Source organism: Physeter macrocephalus, chromosome 2, assembly GCF_002837175.3.
Source record: "Physeter macrocephalus isolate SW-GA chromosome 2, ASM283717v5, whole genome shotgun sequence".
Classification (NCBI taxonomy): domain Eukaryota; kingdom Metazoa; phylum Chordata; class Mammalia; order Artiodactyla; family Physeteridae; genus Physeter; species Physeter macrocephalus.
Window position 1 is genome coordinate 573361 of NC_041215.1, and position 20733 is coordinate 594093.

A 20733-nucleotide genomic window follows, 5' to 3' on the forward strand; every position below is an offset into this window, starting at 1 on the left:
TTTTCTTTCTCAAGATTGCTTTGGCTATTCGGGGTCTTTTGTGTCTCCATACAAATTTTAAGAGTTTTTGTTCTAGTTCTATAAAAAATGCCATTGGTAATTTGATAGTGATTGTCCTGAATCTGTAGATTGCTTTGGGTAGTACAGTCATTTTCACAATATTGATTATTCCAATCCAAGAACACGGCATATCTCTCCATCTGTTTGTATCGTCTTTGATTTCTTTCATCAGTGTCTTATAGTTTTCTGCATACAGGTCTTTTGCCTCCTTAGGTAGGTTTATTCCTGGGTATTTTATTCTGTTTGTTGCAACAGTGAATGGGATTGTTTCCTTAATTGTTGTTAGTGTATAGGAATGCAAGAGATTTCTGTGCATTAGTTTTATATCCTGCAGCTTTACCAAATTCATTGATTAGCTCTAGTAGTTTTCTGGTTGCATCTTTAGGATTCTCTATGTTTAGTACCATGTCATCTGCAAACAGTGACAGTTTTACTTCTTCTTTTCCAATTTGGATTCCTTTTATTTCTTTTTCTTCTCTGATTGCTGTGGCTAGGACTTCCAAAACTATGTTGAATAATGGTGAGAGTGGACATCCTTGTCTTATTCCTGATCTTAGAGGAAATGCTTTCAGTTTTTCACCATTGAGAATGATGTTTGTTGTGGGTTTGTCATATATGGACTTTATTATGTTGAGGTAGGTTCCCTCAATGCCCACCTCCTGGAGAGTTTTTATCATAAATGGGTGTTGAATTTTGTCAAAAGCTTTTTCTACAACTATTGAGATGATCATATGTTTTTTCTTCTTCAATTTGTTAATGTGGTATATCACATTGATTGATTTGCATATATTGAAGAATCCTTGCATCCCTGGGACAAATCCCACTTGATCATGGTGTATGATCCTTTTAATGTGTTGTTGGATTCTGTTTGCTTGTATTTTGTTGAGGATTTTTGCATCTATATTCATCAGTGATACTGGTCTGTAATTTTCTTTTTTCGTAGTATCTTTATCTGCTTTTGGTATCAGAGTGATGGTGGCCTTGTAGAATGAGTTTGGGAGTGTTCCTTCCTCTGCAGTTTTTTTGCAAGAGTTTGAGAAGGATACCCCATGGCATTTAAAAGACAGTCCATCTACCTCGCATTTCTCTCTTATAAAGCCCCTACTTACCCCATTATATATACTATATTTCTATTGAGACTAACCTGTATTCTGTCTAGTCTCTTTTCTGTTTTGTCATAATTGGAGCATTAATGTCTAATGAAAAGGGATTGTTTTCCATATTAAAATCATCTGTTTGGGGCTTCCCTGGTGGCGCAGTGGTTGAGAATCCGCCTGCTGATGCAGGGGACACGGGTTCGTGCCCCAGTCCGGGAAGATCCCACATGCCGCGGAGTGGCTGGGCCCATGAGCCATGGTTACTGAGCCTGTGTGTCTGGAGCCTGTGCTCCGCAACGGGAGAGGCCACAACAGTGAGAGGCCCACGTACCACAAAAAAAAAAAAATCATCTGTTTGGACAATGCTACTTCTACCAGTGGATCCCACTCTCTCTTGCTTGTGAGCACTAGAAAGGGGGCATTAAACGTTTTTTCCAGGGCACTAGGGGATTAGTGCACTTACTATTGCTCCTATAGTGCATGTAATTGAACACTGGTACCCGGACAAAGTTTGTGTTTCCCCGTGTTCCTCAGCAAAATATTGGGGCATCCAGGCAAGACAAGGGCTCCTAGTCGCAATGTACGTATGAAGCAGTGGTACACATACCGGTCTGTTCCAGGGGTTGGCAAACTACTGCCTACAGGCTAAAGCCCATCCAATGCAGCCTGTTTTTGTAAATACAGTTTTACCCATTTGTTTATGCACTGTCTATGGCTGCTTTCACATTACAGCAGCTGAGTAGTTGCAAAAGAGACCATATGGCCTGAAAGCTTGAAATATTTACTAACTGGCTTTTCATAAACCATGTTTGCTGCCCACTGCCTGCTCTAGCACTGGGCAGTTCCGGTCCTGTCTTTGCCAATGATTAGCTGTGAAATGCTGGGCGAGTCACATAACTGCTTGGTAAGGAGAGGGGATTAGGTCAACGACTTTCAAAACTTAAAAGACTGTAAAACATTGGCAGGAAGGCCCCAGTGGCAAGTGGTAGGGCTGGGATTTAAAACCAGGCAATCTCACCCTAGAATCCACACTTCTTATTCCCATCCCATGCTCCCACCTGGGAAGCTGGGTCCCACTGCTCCTGGAACCTGTAATGCTGTGATGGAATGAGAGCCTAGCAGAAGGCCCTGTTCAAGAGACAGGGCAGGAGAACCCACCTTGGGGTGGGCAGGGAATGAACGTGGACAGTGGTTCTCTAGGTGTGGTCTCCAGATCTGCAACATCACCTGTGGACTTGTTAAAGATGCATATTTTCAGTATATGCATCAGGCCAACCTACTGAATCAGCAGCTCTGGTGTAGGCCCAGCTTTGTGTGTTTCAATGAATGAGAGGATTCTTATGCAAGCTCAAGTTGGAGAACCGCTGAACTAGGGAAAAGGCTAAGGACAGAGCCTTGACCTGCATGTGGAGGGCAGCATATGGCTGCCTCTGAGACCGAAGGTCTCTTGTGTGGAGAGCACAAGGGAGCTGGATCTCTTCCTGTTTAGGGAGAGGCCCAAGTTCTTAAGTAGTACGCAGTCCTCCATGGAGGTGGCTGTGATCACTCTTAGAGAGGTCCGACTTGATTTCTGCCCCTGGCTCCCCACTGATCTCTGCTGAGGGCTAAAGTGTGGCTCTCCCTTGCATCACTCAAGATAACCATCTTTGATCTGGAGGAGCTAAGTCCAGCTGCAGCCACGCCACACTGGCAACCTTAATAAGGCTGACATTTCCCTCCGTCTCCTCCGATTAGGCCACTGCTTTGTCAAGCTGTGCTTTCCTGGCTCTGGGTGTAATCTGCGTGTTGTGTGTCCATAACACTATGTAATTGGCTCTAATGCAGCAATATTATCTGTGAGCATGTATCACCTAATTGCAAAACCAGGCATCCGCAGTAAGTGCCACTGCGGTCTCCCAGAGTGCCAAGCTTCCCGGGGGTGCTCTTGGAACCCCTCTTCTTCCCCTCCACACAGGTGGGGATCCAGACTCCTTGGGTCAGATAGACCGTCTTGGTAGCTTGGCCCATTCATATGCTGTCTCAAGGCAGGTTGACGTCTTCTTAAGTCTAGATAAATAAGGTGGTTCCCTCTTTAAGGGTCACCAGGAAGGAGACTCTTGGTGGGTCATCAGCAGCCATGGCCATGGCAACAGGATGTCTTTTTAAAGTGAGTCTAGAGATTCCCTGACTTGTACTTACAAATGTGGGAGCCCAATGGCCAGCACTCTAAACTCAGGAGATATAACTACCTCCCACAGGGCCTACATTGAATTCACAGGGCCAGGCACAACCAAAGTAGGCAGAATCATTTCCTAAAGAGCAGATGAGTGCAAACTCTGTGGCTGGACCCTGTGGGAAATACCTAAATGGCTGCTATGGGGGCATGAAAGTACAGAGGGGTTCTGGTAGCACGTAGACCTCAAAGGGAGGGTCTGGCAGGGCTCACTTCTGCCTCTCCCTCTTGCTGTGTCAGAGCAGGACTGGCTTGTCCTGGTCTTGCTTGGTGGGTGTTGACTGACAGCCATCATGGTACCAGGAATCAACCATGGTACCTACTGCTGATGACCAGGCCCTTCCACATGCTCCTGGATCCTGGGAATGTGAAAGCTGTTGGCTAGCTCGGCCCATTAGAATGTGTGTAGGTGGCATCTCTGAGGACTTGGCCCTGGGAGAGCACACACTGAATGCCACTGGGCCTACTGAGGTTGAGAGAGGCATCCCCAAGCCTCTCTCCCAGCCCAGGGTCTCTCCCCAACTGCACTGACTCAGTCATTTTTGGATGAAGTTCCGTGATTGTTTCCCTCCTATCAAAGCTGAACTTGCCTTTCTCACCCAGCTATGCACTGTTCTGATTTGGCTGGAAGCTCTGGGAAATTCCAGAAATCAGGAAGAATAATGTACAATAACGTGTCCTTCGAGAAACCTAAACTGGTGTTATAGGTTCTCCCGTGAGCTCTCTGCTTTCCTCCAATGAGGTGGACTAGTAAAGGATACTGCTTTGAGGTGAGCTTGCCAAGATCTTCCAATAAAGATGCCCATGATAGTAACAACAATACTGATGCTACTGATCATGTTTTTTCTAATTGCATGCATTATCTCATTTAATTCTTCCAACAATCCTGAGATACTCTTGTCATTTCCACTTTGGACCCTGGAAAGATCAATGAACTCTGCCCCGATCACATGACAGTAGAGTTGTGGAGCCAATATTCAAATCCAGGAAAGTGTCACACCAGATCCTATATCGCTTATCATTACACAAAGCTGCCTCTTACAGGATTGCCTTCGGCAGACATCGGCCGTCCAACTTCCCTGCCGTCCAGAGGTGGAGGTGAATCATATGTGTTAGTGGTAGACTCAGCCCTGCCTGGCTTCAATGTGGCAGGGACACAGGTGTTTGCCTCGCTGTCAAGGCTGCTCAAAGCAACAGCATCACCCGACCCTCCTCTGGTCTCAAGAACAGAGAAAGCTCAGCACGGACAGGAGGACAGTAGTAGAGGCTACAGAGAAGAGAGGGCAATCGTGGCTCAACGTCTCCCAAGGTCCAGGCTTGGCCGACGAGTCTAAGTGTTGCCAAAAGCTGCCCTGACCGTTGGATTGGCTGATTGGGATTTTTCAGAACACCATGAAGAACCAAGAGTCCAGACCTGCTCCTTGAGAAAAGCTCATCTTTTGCCTGTTTGGAGCAGACAATGAGTCTCTGAGGGCAGATGTGGCAGGAGGAATGAAAGATGGAGGGAGAGAGAAGAGAGAGGAGGTGGGGAAGCCATCTCCCTTACGGTACCTGCTCTCCCGGACTATCCTGGGTGCTGCCTAATACTGATTTCCTTCATCTCCCTGAGGACCGTTTAAATTAAAGCTCATAACCATTGTGTGGGCATATAATGAAAACAACTGATGCTGCACTGATTAGTCCATTACTCTCAACTGTTAGAAAACATAATGACCTCACAAGGGGCCTTATTCACTGACGTATAGCAGTCGGGCTCTCATTTGACACCTCAAATTAGCAGCCAAAGCAATAACAGCTGGGGTTTTTGTCTCAATATTTGTACCCGACTCTAAAGTGATTTGGCACTGGGTGAGCGTTATTTTTAAACACAGAGCTCTCACCGCCAAGTAACATTTTAAATGGTCTCCAGGTGTCATGTAAAACCTACAGAAATAAATAAAAACAATCAGCTGCCAATTGGGGCCTCTGATGATATGGATTCCTTAACAAAAGGGCTTGTCTTTGGTTCTGCCTTCATTACACATTCATATTATGACAGGCAGAAACTCATCTCCATCCACCCAGCGGAGCCTCAGTGTTAAAAAAAAAAAAAAAAAAAAAAAGATGCCTGCAAAATAAATGTAAAAAGTGGAAGGGCAAAAGAGAAAGATGAATCTTCAAATCCCACCATTGCTCAGTCAGATGCTTGCGGTGTTAAGTATTCGTGATGCTCCAGTGTTTTTGGTTCCTGGATTCTGAAGAACGCCTTACTCATTTACTGAGCTCCTCACAGATACTGCCTAGTGGTGACGCAGTGTGATTCAGCTGCCTCCCAATGACCAACTGAATTGTAAAATGTACCTTAAACGACAACATGAATGAGATGGCCTCACCAGTCTCCTAATTCTATTTCTTCATCTGTAAACTGGGAGCCTGGACAATCAATCTTGTCTACTATATTATTTAGAAACCAGGCACTTTCCAGTGTGCAAGATGTCTGCTGGGGGTGAAAGAATGACCTCCAACTTACATAACTGGACAGGTGAGTTTGTAACTGAGAGGGAGAGAAACAGACAATTCCACCTCAGCTGCCTTTGAGCCAGGAAGAGAGGAAGAAGGGGAAAGTTCTTAAATACCCACAAACGTGTACACTAAGAGGCGGAAGACAGCACATCTGTTTTATCCCCTGCTGTGTAGGCAGGACCTAGCTCTGTGTTTGGCACAAAGGATGACATAATAAATATTTACTGAAGGAACGGGTGAGTTTCCAAATGCGAAGGGTCATGCTTTTGGCATCTTTCGATAAAAAATAAATTTCCACTCTAAACAGCCTTCTGGGCTGATCCGGAAGTACGAAGTCAATTGCCTACAGGAGCGAGGCTTGATATCTGAGGAACGGAACTGTGTGTAAACACAACTCTACTACTCGGGACCATCGCTTCTCGTTTCAAAGGTCTGCTGCTACGCTGGAATATGGGTGCAGTGCCGTCAGTTTTCTCCTTTTGTTAAAGAGAAAGCCAGACATCTAGAATTTTTATGTGAAATCTCCTTGTTCCTCCATATTGGTGACTAAATCGCCTTAAGGAGCTAAAGTCACAAAGGAAACATACCCAGGGGCTGGATTTGGCTTGCAGAAGCCAGTTTTCAGTCTCTGAACCAAACGGATTACTTTGACAATCTGAATCAAATATATATATTTAACATCTATATAGCACATATGGGCTATATAAATAAATAAATCATCAAAGTATTTTAATGGCATTGTGGTGCTGTGTGGTTAAAGCCTTCTTCCCATACTGCATCTCCTGAAGGGCAGGCTCTGGCTAAGGCACGTTCCAGGAACCTACTATTCAAACCAACTGCCTTTAAACGGTTGAAAATTGATATTCAATGCTTCTCCCCCCACCATCATTACTCGGGGACAAAGAGCCCTGAAGAAGTGTCTGTTTATAGGGTAAAACCGTGTTCCGCCAGGCCTGTGCGCTCTTGTCTGGTTTCTGTTCGCTACTCATCAGCTCTGTGGCTAAACACATAAGTTGTTTCTCGTGGACGGTTTGGAACTTAGCCACTTCAGAGATGTTAGCAGAAAAAACTGTACAGGGTGCAGGAAGGAGGCTCTGCTCTTGGGCTGAGATGTCAGAGGGAACTTATTTTTACCTGCTGATGTTTGTAAGGGAAGGACTCTCTCAGGGAACTGGGTATAGTTTACACTTCGGGCTATTTAGGCTCAAAGATGGGGTCCCTGGTGCTTACTCATAGGGCCTTGGGTCACCCCTACTAGCTGGGATCAATGATGCAGAATTTGATCTCTTCCCAGACTGCCCTCTGACTGGGTACCAGTATCCTTCAAGCAGTGACTGCAGGACTGGAAGGCTCTAGAAAGGGAGGGTGTGTTCCCCATGTTGAAGGTAAAATGTTCCCGCTGGTAAAATGCTGGAGATTAAGGGATGGTGAGATGGATAGGACATAGAGGCTGGCTCCACTAATTTTTGTTTCCTGCCTGCTAATATAGGGAAAGGTTAGATGGCAATATACAGCATTAGATAACAGTCAATAGACCCATTTTCTGGCCTGGTTCTTCCGTGAAATTTTCCTATAGCTGTGGGCAAGTCACTTAACCTTTCTGGGGAGTTTCTTTCTCTTCAAATGAAGTGGTGGGACCAGTTGACCTCCAGGGTCTTCCCCCGGAGCCTGCAGTTCCACTCTCCAATTTCACTTGGGCTGATGTTGGCTCTAAAATGGCATTTCTGGAAATGGGAATAGTTTTCCAGAAGGCGGTGGAAGGGATTGTGGATGCCCACATCTATCCAGGTCTGCATAAAGACAGGACATCTGACCAAACTCTGAAAGTTGCAACCAGCCCCCGCTGTGTAGCATTTGAAAACAGTTGCACGGGTCGGCTCTTTTTCTTTCTCTCTTTATGCAGACGCCAGGCTCAGCTTCTGCGGGGTTAATGGGCTTGCTTCCCTAACTGCCTGCCACATCTTCCGCTTCTGCTTATGTATGGAGAAGGGATGGGTCTTGACAATGGGAGCGATTTTCCTACCTAGTTGACTTTGTGGAAGTCATTTGCAGAGCTGAGAAGTGAATAATTGGGATCCAGAAACTAATTCACTCAGAGAGGGTTTTGCTTTGATGGGAGACGGTTTTAATAAGCCTACTCCTGGGCTTCAGTGAAAATAGGTCTTTTGGGGGTATAAGATCCAGATGTTTAAATTAAGAGAGAGAAAGGGCAGAGTGGGGGGGTGAGGGGAGTGGCAGGTATTTCAAAGTATCTAGCTTCAGAAAATATACCGTTTAAACACTGTGCTTATTAATGGATGTGAAATGGCTCCAGGGGTTTGGAGCAGGGCAGGCAGGAGAGCGGGCCTGGTGGGAGCTATGGAGATTTGCAGAGGGCATGCCCTGTCCAAATGCAGTCCTTGCCCCTCAGCTCTAAACCTGCACTCTCCGATAAGGCAGCCACAAGCTACGTGTGGCAATTTAAATTCATATCAAGTAAAATTAAATAAAGCTAAACATTTAGTTTCTTAGTTGCACTAGCCACCTTTCACATGCTCAAGAGTCACGTGTGGCTTGTGGCTATCATATTGGACGGCTCAGATATGAAACATTTCCTTCATCACAGAGAGTCCTTCAGTGCAGGGGTCCCCAACCCCCGGGCTGCGGAATGGTACCCGGCCTCAGCCTGTTAGGAACCGGGCCGCACAGCAGGAGGTGAGTGGCGGCAGACAAGCGAGGGAAGCCTCATCTGCAGCTCCCCATCGCTCGCATTACGGCCTGAACCATCCCCTGCTCACCCCCTACTCCCTTGCGTGGAAGAATTGTCTTCCACGAAACCGGTCCCTGGTGCCAAAAAGGTTGGGGACCGCTGCTTTAGTGGACAACGCTGCTCCGGAGCATCATAGCCACATGTCAACCCAGGGCTGCCACAGCTTCTAAATATTCAAGGGAGGTTGAAAGCATATACTTTTCTATAAAATTACCCAGGAGTTAAGTGTCGGGTATGAATTCTAATTTTTTTAAACACTGGAAAGACCAAACAATTAAAAAACAGAAAGAAACCTCACATTGGCAGGTTTCATTCAATCAATGGATAAAATAGAGCTGAGAGCTGGGGTCCTCAAAAGAGAATGGGCTCTCTACAGCTTTTCTACAGTGAGTCCAAACGTGGCCTTGGAGAAATAGAACCATCATTCCCTTCATCCCTCCTCCTCACCATCCCTTACTCGTGTGCGCCTTCAAAGATAGGAAGTGAAAGCTCAGGGAAAGGTAAAAACGATGCTCTGACTCTCCCCAGCTCTGTGTCTCTATGTCTTCCCCATGCTCTCCTCCCCTCCATAAAGCCAAGTGACAGGAGGGATCAATTTCCTAGGATCTTGGCTTTCAGGACCCAGTTCTGTAGAGTAATGGACTCTCGGCCATAGGTAAGCCAAGCCATCCAATATTCCACACATTGGGTGGAAGTGGCAGCATTAGTCATAGGCAGGTTTGAAGGGCATTCAAGAGCTGATAAGGGGTGAGATACAAACGGTGCTCAAACACTGGTCACCAAAGCCACTGTTGGCAGGTGGGGCATGGAGAAAGGGTAGTGTCTGACCATTGGCATAGGAGTGCCTTTTCAAATCAGCATAGAAGCTCCGTTTTGGGAGTGAACTGACCCCTGAATGCATTTGGCAGCTCTGAGGCATCTCCTCACTGGCCACATGTTCCTGAGAGAAAACCCTCTGGAATCTTTTTTTCAAAGATGCAAAGGTATTTTTCCATTTTGTTTTAGGTGGGACAAAGCAAACCAAAAGCCTGCCCCCAAACCTAGTTTGTCAGGCCAGAATTTCAGCCCAGAGACCTAGTGGCTGTAGTCTACGGCCCTCGGGGACAGCAAGACTGTTACCTGATTCCACCTAAGTGCTGCTCATAGGAGATGCTGACAGCCGGAGGCTTACTGATTCAAGGCCCTCTGTTGGTGAAGAACGATTCAATGATCTTCACCATATCCTCTCAATTCAGGAATGAAGAGCAATATATTTTCAGTTCAGAAACTAAACTAGCCTTTAGTGAACAGGAAAATGAAATAAAATGGAAACCACTAGAACTCCCCAGATTCTAGTTACCCGGACTGTTAAAGGGCTGCTTATTTAAATGGAAAAGATTATTTTACATTTCAAAGAAATGTTCACTTTTTCCTTAAGCTGATGTTCTCAAAACCAAGTTTGTCTTTTTTTTTTTTTTGCGGTACGCGAGCCTCTCACTGTCGTGGCTTCTCCCGTTGCGGAGCACAGGCCTCCGGACGCGCAGGCCCAGCGGCCATGGCTCACGGGCCCAGCCACTCCGCAGCACGCGGGACCCCGCAGGACCAGGGCACGAACCTGCACCCCCTGCACCGGCAGGCGGACTCCCAACCACCGCGCCACCAGGGAAGCCCAAGTTTGTCATTTTAAGAGCTTGACTATGATCCAGCTCCCAGTCTGGGTGACTATGAAGGAAGGGTGTGCATTTATGGGAAACGCAGTTCCCTTCCTAGTACTTTGAGGGTTGAATGGAAGTTAACTAAGTACAGTGTTAATCCTAATTGCCTCAACAAATCACAATTTGCAGCACAGTAGCCAAAAAATTATATTCTGGAGATATTTTAAGACTTTCATTAAGCAATGACAGTTCTATATTCAAAGCTATGTCAGGATTAAACACCCTGATTTGGAAGGCTGTTGAAACAAATAAAATGTTTGCATCTCCCAGAGAAACCCAGGTGAAACATTTTGTAAATAAATGAAAATGAATCTTGTCACTGTTAGAAAACACCAAATTTCATTGTGGCTATAATTTTGTTCAATATTAAAAAGAAAAAGAAAAAAGAAAAAAAATCACCACTTAGCTAAAGGGATAAAAAACCAAAGGTAATGTGAGAAATGTTTCAGTAAAATACTACATTGTTCAACAACTAAAATAATTCTGGGACAACCGCAATCTTAGTGCTGTTCAGGGTCACGTCAAAACAGAGAATCTAGAGACCGGGGTGGGGTAAGCTTCAAATTCAGTTAATTACAACCGACCCTCTGCATCCACGGGTGCCGCATCCCGGATTTAACCAACAGCAGACTGATCCGCGGGGATCTGGGATCCGCAGGACACGGCACCAGAGGACGCAGAGAGCCGACTGGTAATTTCAACTCAATTTGGTTCCATGAACTTTAACTGACCACCTACTATGTGCCAGGTTTCTGCAAGGCAGTGAACAGTATAGGAGTATTCTCTGACTTTGATTTTCATGAGCGTCCTGATGGGGCATCTGTTAGACATACGGCTGAGGTATCTCCTTTAATCCCCATAACTAGCCTAAGAACTGGTATGAATGCTTCTCTTTTTCAAGGAAATGAACCCCAAACCGTTCAATTTGGTGGAGCTGGTTTGGCAACCAGTGCTAAGGGAGGACTGTAACCTCCAGCAGCTCAGCCTTCGCCTCCTGCCATGTCTGGGGCAGTCTCATGGAACGGGATGTGATGCTGATTAAGCTGACGTCATAGGTTTAGATCTGAGTACCCTAGGGGGCAACTTTTCAAAAAGAAAGTCTGTGGTTCCTGAATTATTCTGGGCATTTACTACAGTGAATAATCTCACTAATGCATATAATTGTTTCTCTAGGATGTACTATTTAATTTTAATTTTTTTTTTGGTAGCAGAGCAGTTAAGTGCAGGGGATTCGATACTGGAAGAGCAATCCCCTTCTTGTACTTATCCGTGTCACCCTGGGCAAGTTATTCAATTTCTCTAAGCTTCAGTTTCCTCACTGGTAAAATGAGGAAATTACCAGGATCTACCTCGTAAGGGTGTAGAATGGGGTTATGTAAAATGCTGCATTCTGATATCTTATCACAAGGCCTGGAAGATAGAAGATGCTAAAACATGGAGGCTATAACAATAATTATAATATTTATAATAACTATACTAATAATTGGTATGATATCATTGCATTATATATCAACAGATTATTATTATTTGTTAATCAGAGCATCTGGTTCCATACCCAGAGGAAGGTCATTTGAAGTACAGGACATGCCACTACTTGCATTAAGCGCTGGTTTTTCTGAACTGGACCAACCATGTCTATAAATGTCCTAACACCCAGTATCCAGCACCCTGCAGCTGGGACAACCACCCTGTGCTAGGAGAGTGAGCACACCCTGATCTGGGTATCAGGACTGGTGTCAATTTCTTTTCACTGCCTTCTTATATCAAAAAAGGACTTTCTTTTACATTCACTTTCTGTATCTCCAAGTAGGGCTCAGGGTCAGGCCATGTCATACTTGCCCAGAGGTGGTTCAAGTAGAACTATGCTACAAGTCTGGTTAATTCCCATCACTGGGAATTTAACTCGACTCTCTTTTCTCTAAACGTGAACTGAAAGGGAGCTCATTACGCAGGCTGATGCTGGGGTCTAGGGAGCAAGAAACAGAGTGGGAGGTATTTGTCTCTTGCTTCTCATCATGTGAATAAACCCAATTACAATTGTTTTAGAATCAAAGGGAATTTGAGGGCCAGCTCAACTCCTGAGAAGAACTTCCCAGAAGATGAGACATGAGACATCATGTCTCATGGGCACCTGATGGCTTCTGAGGTACCCCTGTCCAGTCTGGGAGTCTTCGACTCCCCATCAGTTAGCTCTGTCTGTGCTTGTCTATTCAACAATTCTGGCCTTTAGAGTTTGATCTGCCAGAGGACCTGCTCATTTAAAGCTTTACTGTCCCTGGTATCTGGCACTATGGTGGCACACAGTGCATCCTTGCTTCTTGGCTGGATTAAAGCAGGGGCTGCATGGGCTGGCAGGTAACTGAAATGGGGGAAGGTTGGTGGGAAAGTGGAGTCTACACACCCCATCTACGGAGGGTATATGCTTTTCAGTCACAGCTGACCGTTGCAACGCAGAAATGCAGCTCAGGGTTGCCAATGTTTCTGGTTCACCAAAGTCCAAAGCTGGAATTCTGGACTTTTACAAAAAATAGCATCAATTTGCAACATGAAATGCTAATTTAAAATGATAAAAAACACTCCACGGTATTAAAAAAAACCCTCATCTGTGGCCACAATGTAGTCTGTGATCTAGTTTGCAACCTCTGGTTTCGAGGGAGCGGAAAGCAGAATCTTTCTTTGATTCTGTCATGGACTAAAGTTTGCCCTCCCCCAACCTGCTAAATAATATAAAACATTTAATGATGAGGTTTGAAAGGACAACGGTGCTTAGGATCCCCAGTCTTACCAGGGGATTTCTTCTAAACAGCCTAACTGCCTGCAGGTGCCCACCGTGGGCAAAGAACATGGGATCAGGGGTCCGGAGACCCAGGTTCTAGTCCTTTGCTACCGCTAACTTGCTGTCGCCCTTGTCTAGTCTCCTAGCCAGGGCTAGGACTAGGGTGAGGGAAGTGGGGTGCCCTGGGTACAAAATGTTAGGAGGCGGGCCCCACTCTAGGCCCGACCCTGCTCTCAACCTCTCTGTGCCTTATCTCAACAATAAGAGGTCATCCTGGAGACAGCTAAAGGTCCTTCCAGAGCCAGCCTATGATGATGTCACTGAACTTCCAAAATTGGTAAGTGACATAAATGGGAGTGAGGCTTTCAAAACAGCACTCGTGGGTTATCTGCAGACCTTTCGCATCTATGTGAAATTTGGCCAGTACTAGTGATTTATCAAGGGCAGACCACTCACGGAAAGCGCTTTCAGGATGTGTTCCTGACATCTTTAGCCTAGCATTTTTGGCAGCATATCTACTGAACTTCTGATTTGCTACAAGTAGTCAGGAGACTATGTCTGAGAATCTCTTCTCTTCTCCCGCAATACTGTTGAAACAAAATTAGTTTATTAACTAGGTTGTCTCATTTTTGTTTCATTTGTCCCTACTCTTAATTTTTTTTCCATTAAACATTTTTCCGACCCAAGATGGCATGTCGGGGAGAGAGGAGCCTGGTAAAACTGGTGACATGCCTGGCTGTCCTCTACCTAGCTGGCGGGGGCTAGAAACCCAGGGCTCAGAGTCCCTCCCCAAATGGTTCCTGACCAGCCAGGGAAACGCAATCTTGGCATATTCGACCGTGGTTTAAACACGCCTTACTCAGAGAAAACCTAGGACGCGAACCGCCAAAGGTACAGATCAAGCAGAAAGGAATGGTCCATGATTTGTGTAACAGAAGGGCGTCTGACTCACAGAAAGCGAGGTCCCTCAGTTAAGAACCTTAAGCTCCATACAGAAAGCTGGGGCTGTATTTTAGGGAGGTCTGGAGAACGGAGCACCGTGGAGTACCAAAATCAATAGGTGACGACCAGAAGTGAGGATAAGTCATCGCTGGGACTAGAATGTAAGTCAGTGAAAAAGCAGGATGATTTTCTTTCCCCTGTGAGTCTGATTTACCTTCAACTTTGTGGGGAGCCATCCCTGAGTAAAGGGAATAACAATTTTACAAGCTGTGGGAGGCGCTGGCATTCTCCTCGGCAGAACCACGAGTCACTGATAGCTTGCCTAGACCAGCTCTTGGGGCCAGTTCACACCACCCTGCAGCACACGTTGGCCATGCTTCAGGGCAGCCAACACCACGAGAGCCTTAGCAACACAGATCAGAAAGGCAGCTTGGTAGAAGGGTTAATTACACAGGTTCTGCGGCTGGCTAGTTAAGCAGTTACTTGGCTTCTCGGAAATGGGTATCTCTGTAAAAGGAGGGTGACACTAACAGTTTCACGGAGGGGTTGTGAGGGTGCAAAGAGATAACGATGTGAAAGTACTGCTTTTGGTGTTGGGTACTAGTAACTGCACAACAAATGCCAGCTATTATCACTTGCTTCGCCCGTACTATGCTTTGCTTCTCACTCCCTTTTCTGGCTACCTGAAAAGGGGAGGGTGGTGGCTCTCTTCCTTTGTCTACCATACTCTGTGCTGGACATCTGCCATTGGGCACGAGTCAGAAATGAGGTTGAGGTGGGCAGATTTCACAGTCTTTCTCAACGTTGCACAGTTCCTACTGCTAGGGGTTCCCGCCCAGACTCAGCCCCTAGGTTCAGTGCAACCAACCTCAGACTGGATAGAAAGAGGTTTTATAGCATCTCCATCCACAGAAAGGATGGAATAACAGGGTGATCCCATGTGAAATATTTTCACTAGTAGTTTCTGTCCCTAAACTTAAGTTAATTTTGAGAGAGCTTTCCATGAGGTAATCAGGAGTCTTTCCTTATTTTGCACTTCATGCTGCCTAGTGTCAGAGAGAAAACACACCCGAAATATACTATATTTTGTCTTCTTGACTTGCAGACTTTAAAGGCTTGAGATACTTAGAGATGACCTTTGTGAGGACAGAGTGTTTTGAATTCCCTCCTGCCCCCCCGTCTCTGTCTCTCTCTCTGAAGAATTTATTAAGTTTAATGTATGATGCCCTCACTTCGTTCCTATTTATTATTTCATTGTCAAGTTTCTTTATGGTGTCTAAGCTGTGATTACAGAGAAGTATTATAAAATGTCAATGTGTAGATGAGATTTGGAAGGTCTGGGGTTAGGGCGGGGAGGTTCTTTAAATGGAGATGTCAGCTCCAGCCAATTTCAGAATGGCTCACCATGAAGACGGATGGTTCCAAAGCTGTGTGCCTCTGCTGGAAATTAAAAACCCATGGAATACCTGATTATGATTAATTTTAAGTGCTTAGCCATGTGAAGCCAAATGACAGTGTCTTTAAAACAAAGCTATTGATCTAGCTTTGTTTGGCATTGAGAAGATAAACTAATCAGATCCTGGGGGCTCTTTTTAAAGATGAGGAAAGAGAACTTTTTTTTTTTCCATCCTGGGTTTTTAAGCTTCAAGTTTGAGAGACCTGGTGTATCTGCATAAAATATAAATATATATTTTGATAGCAAATATCAGAGTAGAGAGGGGCAATTCACTTCTGTCCTGGACAGGAGTCTGATGGAGATGGGGGCATGGTGGGGAGAAAGTTAGGGAAGTGGAGGGGACATCATTTAGAGATCCCCTCCTATGTAGTATACAGGGCATCTCCTCTTAAAGTTAGAGAAACAGACTCAGAGAGGTGGAGTAGCTTGGCCAAAGTGCCACCGCATTCGGAATTCCACACGCAGGCGTGTCTGACTGTACAGCCCTTCCCTCTCCCCGAAAACAGCCTTCCTGGTGAGGCGAGATGACACCGCTCTGAGTTGAGAGAACTAACATGTGGGCTGTCAGGTGGTCGCAGCTGTTTTGTGGCAGCTGGTGACTTCCATTTCCTGGTCTCTTCCCAGGGAATTTTCTCATCCTTCTCAAGAAGAAGGTGATATGCTCCTAGCAGCCCTTTCTACAGAGGCGTTTTTTGCAGGCAGGGAAGATCGAGCCTACCCTTCTCAGCTCCAGCCTCTTGCTAAGAGGAGTCCTGGGTTACTAAATTTGGGCTGGCATCCTCTCCGTAGCAGACACACATTTGGTGCCGGTTCCGGGGTCAGAGTTTGGGTGAGGAGAGACAATCCATCTTAGGAATGACAACCTGACCTCTCTGGCTGTGGGTCCTGCCTTGTCTGTACCGGGAATTCTAGGTTTTCATCCGATTTCCAGCAGCTTGCAGCATCAGCATCCTCTTTGATTTCCCGTGATTCCTCTTGGAATTACCTTCCTCTCACACAACGTGAAGAGGATGTCTCCAACCCACTGCTACTGTCTGCGGGGCCAGGTGAAAAGGATGGTGGAAGGAGGACCTTCCCTTATGGACAAAGGGACATTTTAATGTACTTGGTCTTTCATTTGTTTGACATTTATTCATTCTTCTGGAAGTCAGAGATATATAACCTGGTGACTACGTAATTTATTTATTTATTTGATTTTCAGGGGGGTGGTGTGCTCAACACATCGTATGCTTATCATTCTGGCTAGAACTGTAGCATCAGAATTATTTTTAGAAGCAAGCAGTTACAGAACTTGGAAAGGGGAAGTCACCCCCAAGATAAAGCAACCGTCCCCTTCATTTTTCAAAGGAGAAGCTGAGGGTCCAAGCACAGAAGGGACTTGCCCAAGGTCACACAGCTAACTGAGGGGCTGAGTCGGGACTGAACCGCACGTCTCCCGAAGCAAGTTCTGCTAGGCTGTATTGCCTTCCTCTCCAGATTTCCCCAAATCAGGGACAGCTGGAAGTGTAGTTGGGGCATGCGGGAGAACAATCAGAATGTTTTCTTACACAATTCGATTTTAGTTTGAATGACCCCAGGATGCCTCCTAGCCGACTTTCCCCCTGGAAATCAGGTGTCCTTAGCTGGACCCATCTGAAAATCCAGAACACAGAAGGGCAGCTACACATTTTTCCTAGACAAGGTATGCAGGGTGGTCTTCTGGGGAGGGGTCCACCTCCTCTCATCTTCCCCCCCTCCCAGCCCTTGTCACTTTAAGGTTACTGCTTAAAGTTTGGATTTAACCCTGAGATGTGATCCCAAGTGCAACAGCAATGACTGGACTTTACCAGGCTGTTGGCATTCCCTCCGGTCCTGTGCTAAAGTCCCTTTCTGATTCTGGGTAATTCCAGCCGACCCCCCTGGTGCTACCCCTTTCTCATCTCCCAGACCTGTAACCTGCCTCTCCATAAGTAAGCCCACACTCAGACGCTCCCTGATTGCTCTGGCAGGCGCTGGGGGTCTGTCTACTCCAGCCCATCTGTTTCACCCAGCAACAAATACCGTGGGAGCATCGGGGGAGAAAGGACTCAACTGAGACTTAATTAGCAGTAACCCCAGTTTGTGGGAGGAGAGAAATCCCACTTTGCTGCCTGCAAACACTTTGGCCAAGGTGAGCCAGAGGGATCTCCCGGTTCCCAATTTTAATAGCACTGCAGCAGAAGACACAGAAATGCATCCACACGGACCCCCCCGGGCACACACGCTCCCCCTCTCTCCTCCTCACCCGGACACACACACGCACGCACACGCACACAAGGCAGCGATCGCAAAATCAACTCACAGGATCTCTAGATCACGCAGCGCTCGGAAGGCTCCATCTTCAATGCAGCTGATGCGGTTGTTGTCTAGTTGCCTGTGGAAAAGCAAGGGAAGAGCATGAAGGCTGAGTGGGGGCCGTGCTGAGGAGCTGGGCAGTCTGGGCCGGGTGTCCCTGGTCCCCCGAGCGCCTGTCCCTCCACCCTCGCCGGCTCTGCTCGTCCCCGCCAGGAGCTCGTGCAGAGCCAGCCTGTCTGCCACGCTGCTGTCTCTCCTCTCTGACTGTCTGAGGGAACTACACAGACGAGCGCACCAAAGGCTGTCAGGTCTCAGTAAATATTAATTGCGCATTTTTTTTTTTTTTTAGGCAGAAGGGAGTAATTTCATTACATTAGGGCATCCAATCCATTACGAGCTCTTACCGTCATGTCACTGAAACAATTTCATTAAGCTAAAGGCCTGTAAATCATTGGAGGTCACTGCTCTGCCCTCCGTGACCTCCCAGAATGCTTTTTTTTTTTTCCCTCTCTCCCTCCCTGTCTCCCTTTTACTGGAAGTTGCGGTCTTCTGCTCTGACACAGTGCTAAATCTCAAGGCTTTATCTGCCCAAGAGCAGCGAGGGTGCATGGGGAATATACCAATTCCAAATTAGACTCAACTAATCTAATTTTATAGTCTTTTTATTATTCTAAGCACCAAATGTCTGTGGTGGTTTGATGCCTCCGTGCTTTGTTATGGGGCCCATCTGGTAGGTCATTCTATTGAAGTATTTTCTGACTAAATACAGATTCCCTCAAACTGCACCAAGCGTCATCAACATTAAAGAAATTCATTGATGGAAGCGTTCTGGATGCGGGGAAAAAAGGACTATCATTATTGCCTTAAAGATATACCACTTAAATTTAAATTGGGGAGAATTAAATGCACCTATTTCAGGACTTTTTTTTCTTATGTCCCTTTCCATCTTATGAGCACGGAAATCATGTCTTTTAAAAAGATGCCTTGACTAATATACATTCCAGCTGGGGACTGAGGTTATTCTAGTTGAAGGATAACAAATAGATTCCACTATCTCAAATGCCTGACGTGTAAGTCAGAAGATTTACCATGACCACACCCCAACTTAAATATCATCTATTATATATATATATATATATATATATATATATATGATTTAATTTAGAAAAAGACGTTATATAGAAAATGGTTATTATCACCAGGCTGTCTTATATTTTGTGTGCAGAACACACACAAAATATAAGTTATGCTGGAGGCCAGGAGAAAAATGTGACTGGAAAAAAATATTGTAAAGCGATTATACTCCGATAAAAAAAAAAAAGAAAAAAGAAAGAAATGTGACTGTGTTGAAAAACTCCCTCCTAGACTCCTTTTTCTTTCTTTTGACTCAGATAAAATCAGCCCCTCTCAGGTGGAGGGTTCTCCTGATGCTGGAATTTTCACTTGAAACTTGTGCTAATCTATTCCAAGACAACTCTCTGCAGAAGATACGTCAAAGCTGCCTCTGGTAGCCCTCTTGGAGCATTTTATATTCTGCTGAAGGAAGGTGGAATTACAATTAAAATCCTATTATCACTGAAAAAATATATAGATGCAGGATTGCATAAATACGCAGGAATGAAACACATAGAATCAGAGTGATGGAGTGCATCACAGCAGATGGGCTCCGCCGCGGTCTCATGCGGAATGGAATCATCTCAAAAGACGCTCCCGATATAACACACTAGGTGTTTAGGATTACAGAATAAGCAGGAAATGGGTATCTCAAGAAGCAGAAGCACTCCGTAGGTTGACAAATTCTACATCTAGCGTTCAAAGTCCTTGCTGACGCCAAATCACACGGGATCTCAGAGTAGTTCTGGCTACCCTGAATTCTTCCCTTAACGAGAGTTTACTGAGTGGCCTTTCTGTAGAGCTCCTGTAAGCGTTGGGGCCACTGATTCCCCGCAAAGGTTCTGTTAAGGCAGCCTGCTACCGCTGCCCAACTTCTAGATTTATCATCGTTTAAGTGCCAGTGAATCAACAACCCTTGATCCACACCAAGGCCACCAAACCTTACCAAGCAGAAATGCAGTGGAGCTGGCTTTTGGCCCCAAGAAACTGTTCATTGAACATGCTGAATTCGGCAAAAATGATACCATCCGCCTAAGTAGAAAAGTACCTAAATCATCCAATTGGGAAGTCTGGGGTAGTGTGTAGAGATGGCAGTTTGTGGTGCACCTGCTTTTGTGCAGACATTTTAGAGAGGTCCTGGCTATTAGAATATTATTTATTTGCTGGATTTGTGAAGCGTTTTCTATTCCTTTTCTTTATGAGTGCACCGGAAACCAAACAGGATACTCTAAATGTACAGACTTTTACATGAAAAGTATGTAACTTGCAGGGGAGAAGAAACTCATAGAAAGAAGAGAAAAAATGAAGTGGTAGAAAGAAATTAAAAAGGGTAGGGGGGGAAGGAGATGTGCACAAGATTTTTAAAAATCCACTAGTCAGTCTCCCATCAGGGTCCTGCCACTCAGGATACAGAGCAGTGGGGACAGAGTCTCTGAGAGGACCCTGCTCATTTTAAGGCTAAAAGCAGAGATCTCCAGTACGTTATCAATTACGTGATGTTTAAATAGTTTCAGGGGGTGGCACAAGTTGACACCTAGTTCTTCATGAATAATGGGGAAAACCAAGCTTTAATATAAGTATCTCTGTGGGTGTATTTTATAGAGTATTTTGGAACACATGAAATGTATCAAATTTTAAAATATTTATGCTGAAGTGTGCTTTTCTAGAAGACATTTATTATAACCAAGATTGTCTCCTTTCATTCGAGCCACAGATAAACAGTAACCCTGCCTTGGTGGTCAGAGTCCTTCCCAAGATGCACCATTCATTACAGAAGCCTACAGGGGTAAAGGCCTGCGAGGGTCCTGTCAGGAAACGA

General features: G+C 45.5%; 1 protein-coding gene across 1 annotated transcript in view; it reads right to left on the minus strand.

Annotated features, from left to right (window-relative positions):
• SLIT3 (slit guidance ligand 3) overlaps nt 1-20733 on the minus strand; it is a 529198-nt gene that overhangs the window by 169143 nt on the left and 339322 nt on the right. The window contains exon 3 of the mRNA XM_055079617.1: nt 17809-17880. The gene's annotated coding sequence lies outside the window, so the exon portion shown is untranslated. The remainder of the gene's footprint in view (nt 1-17808; nt 17881-20733) is intronic.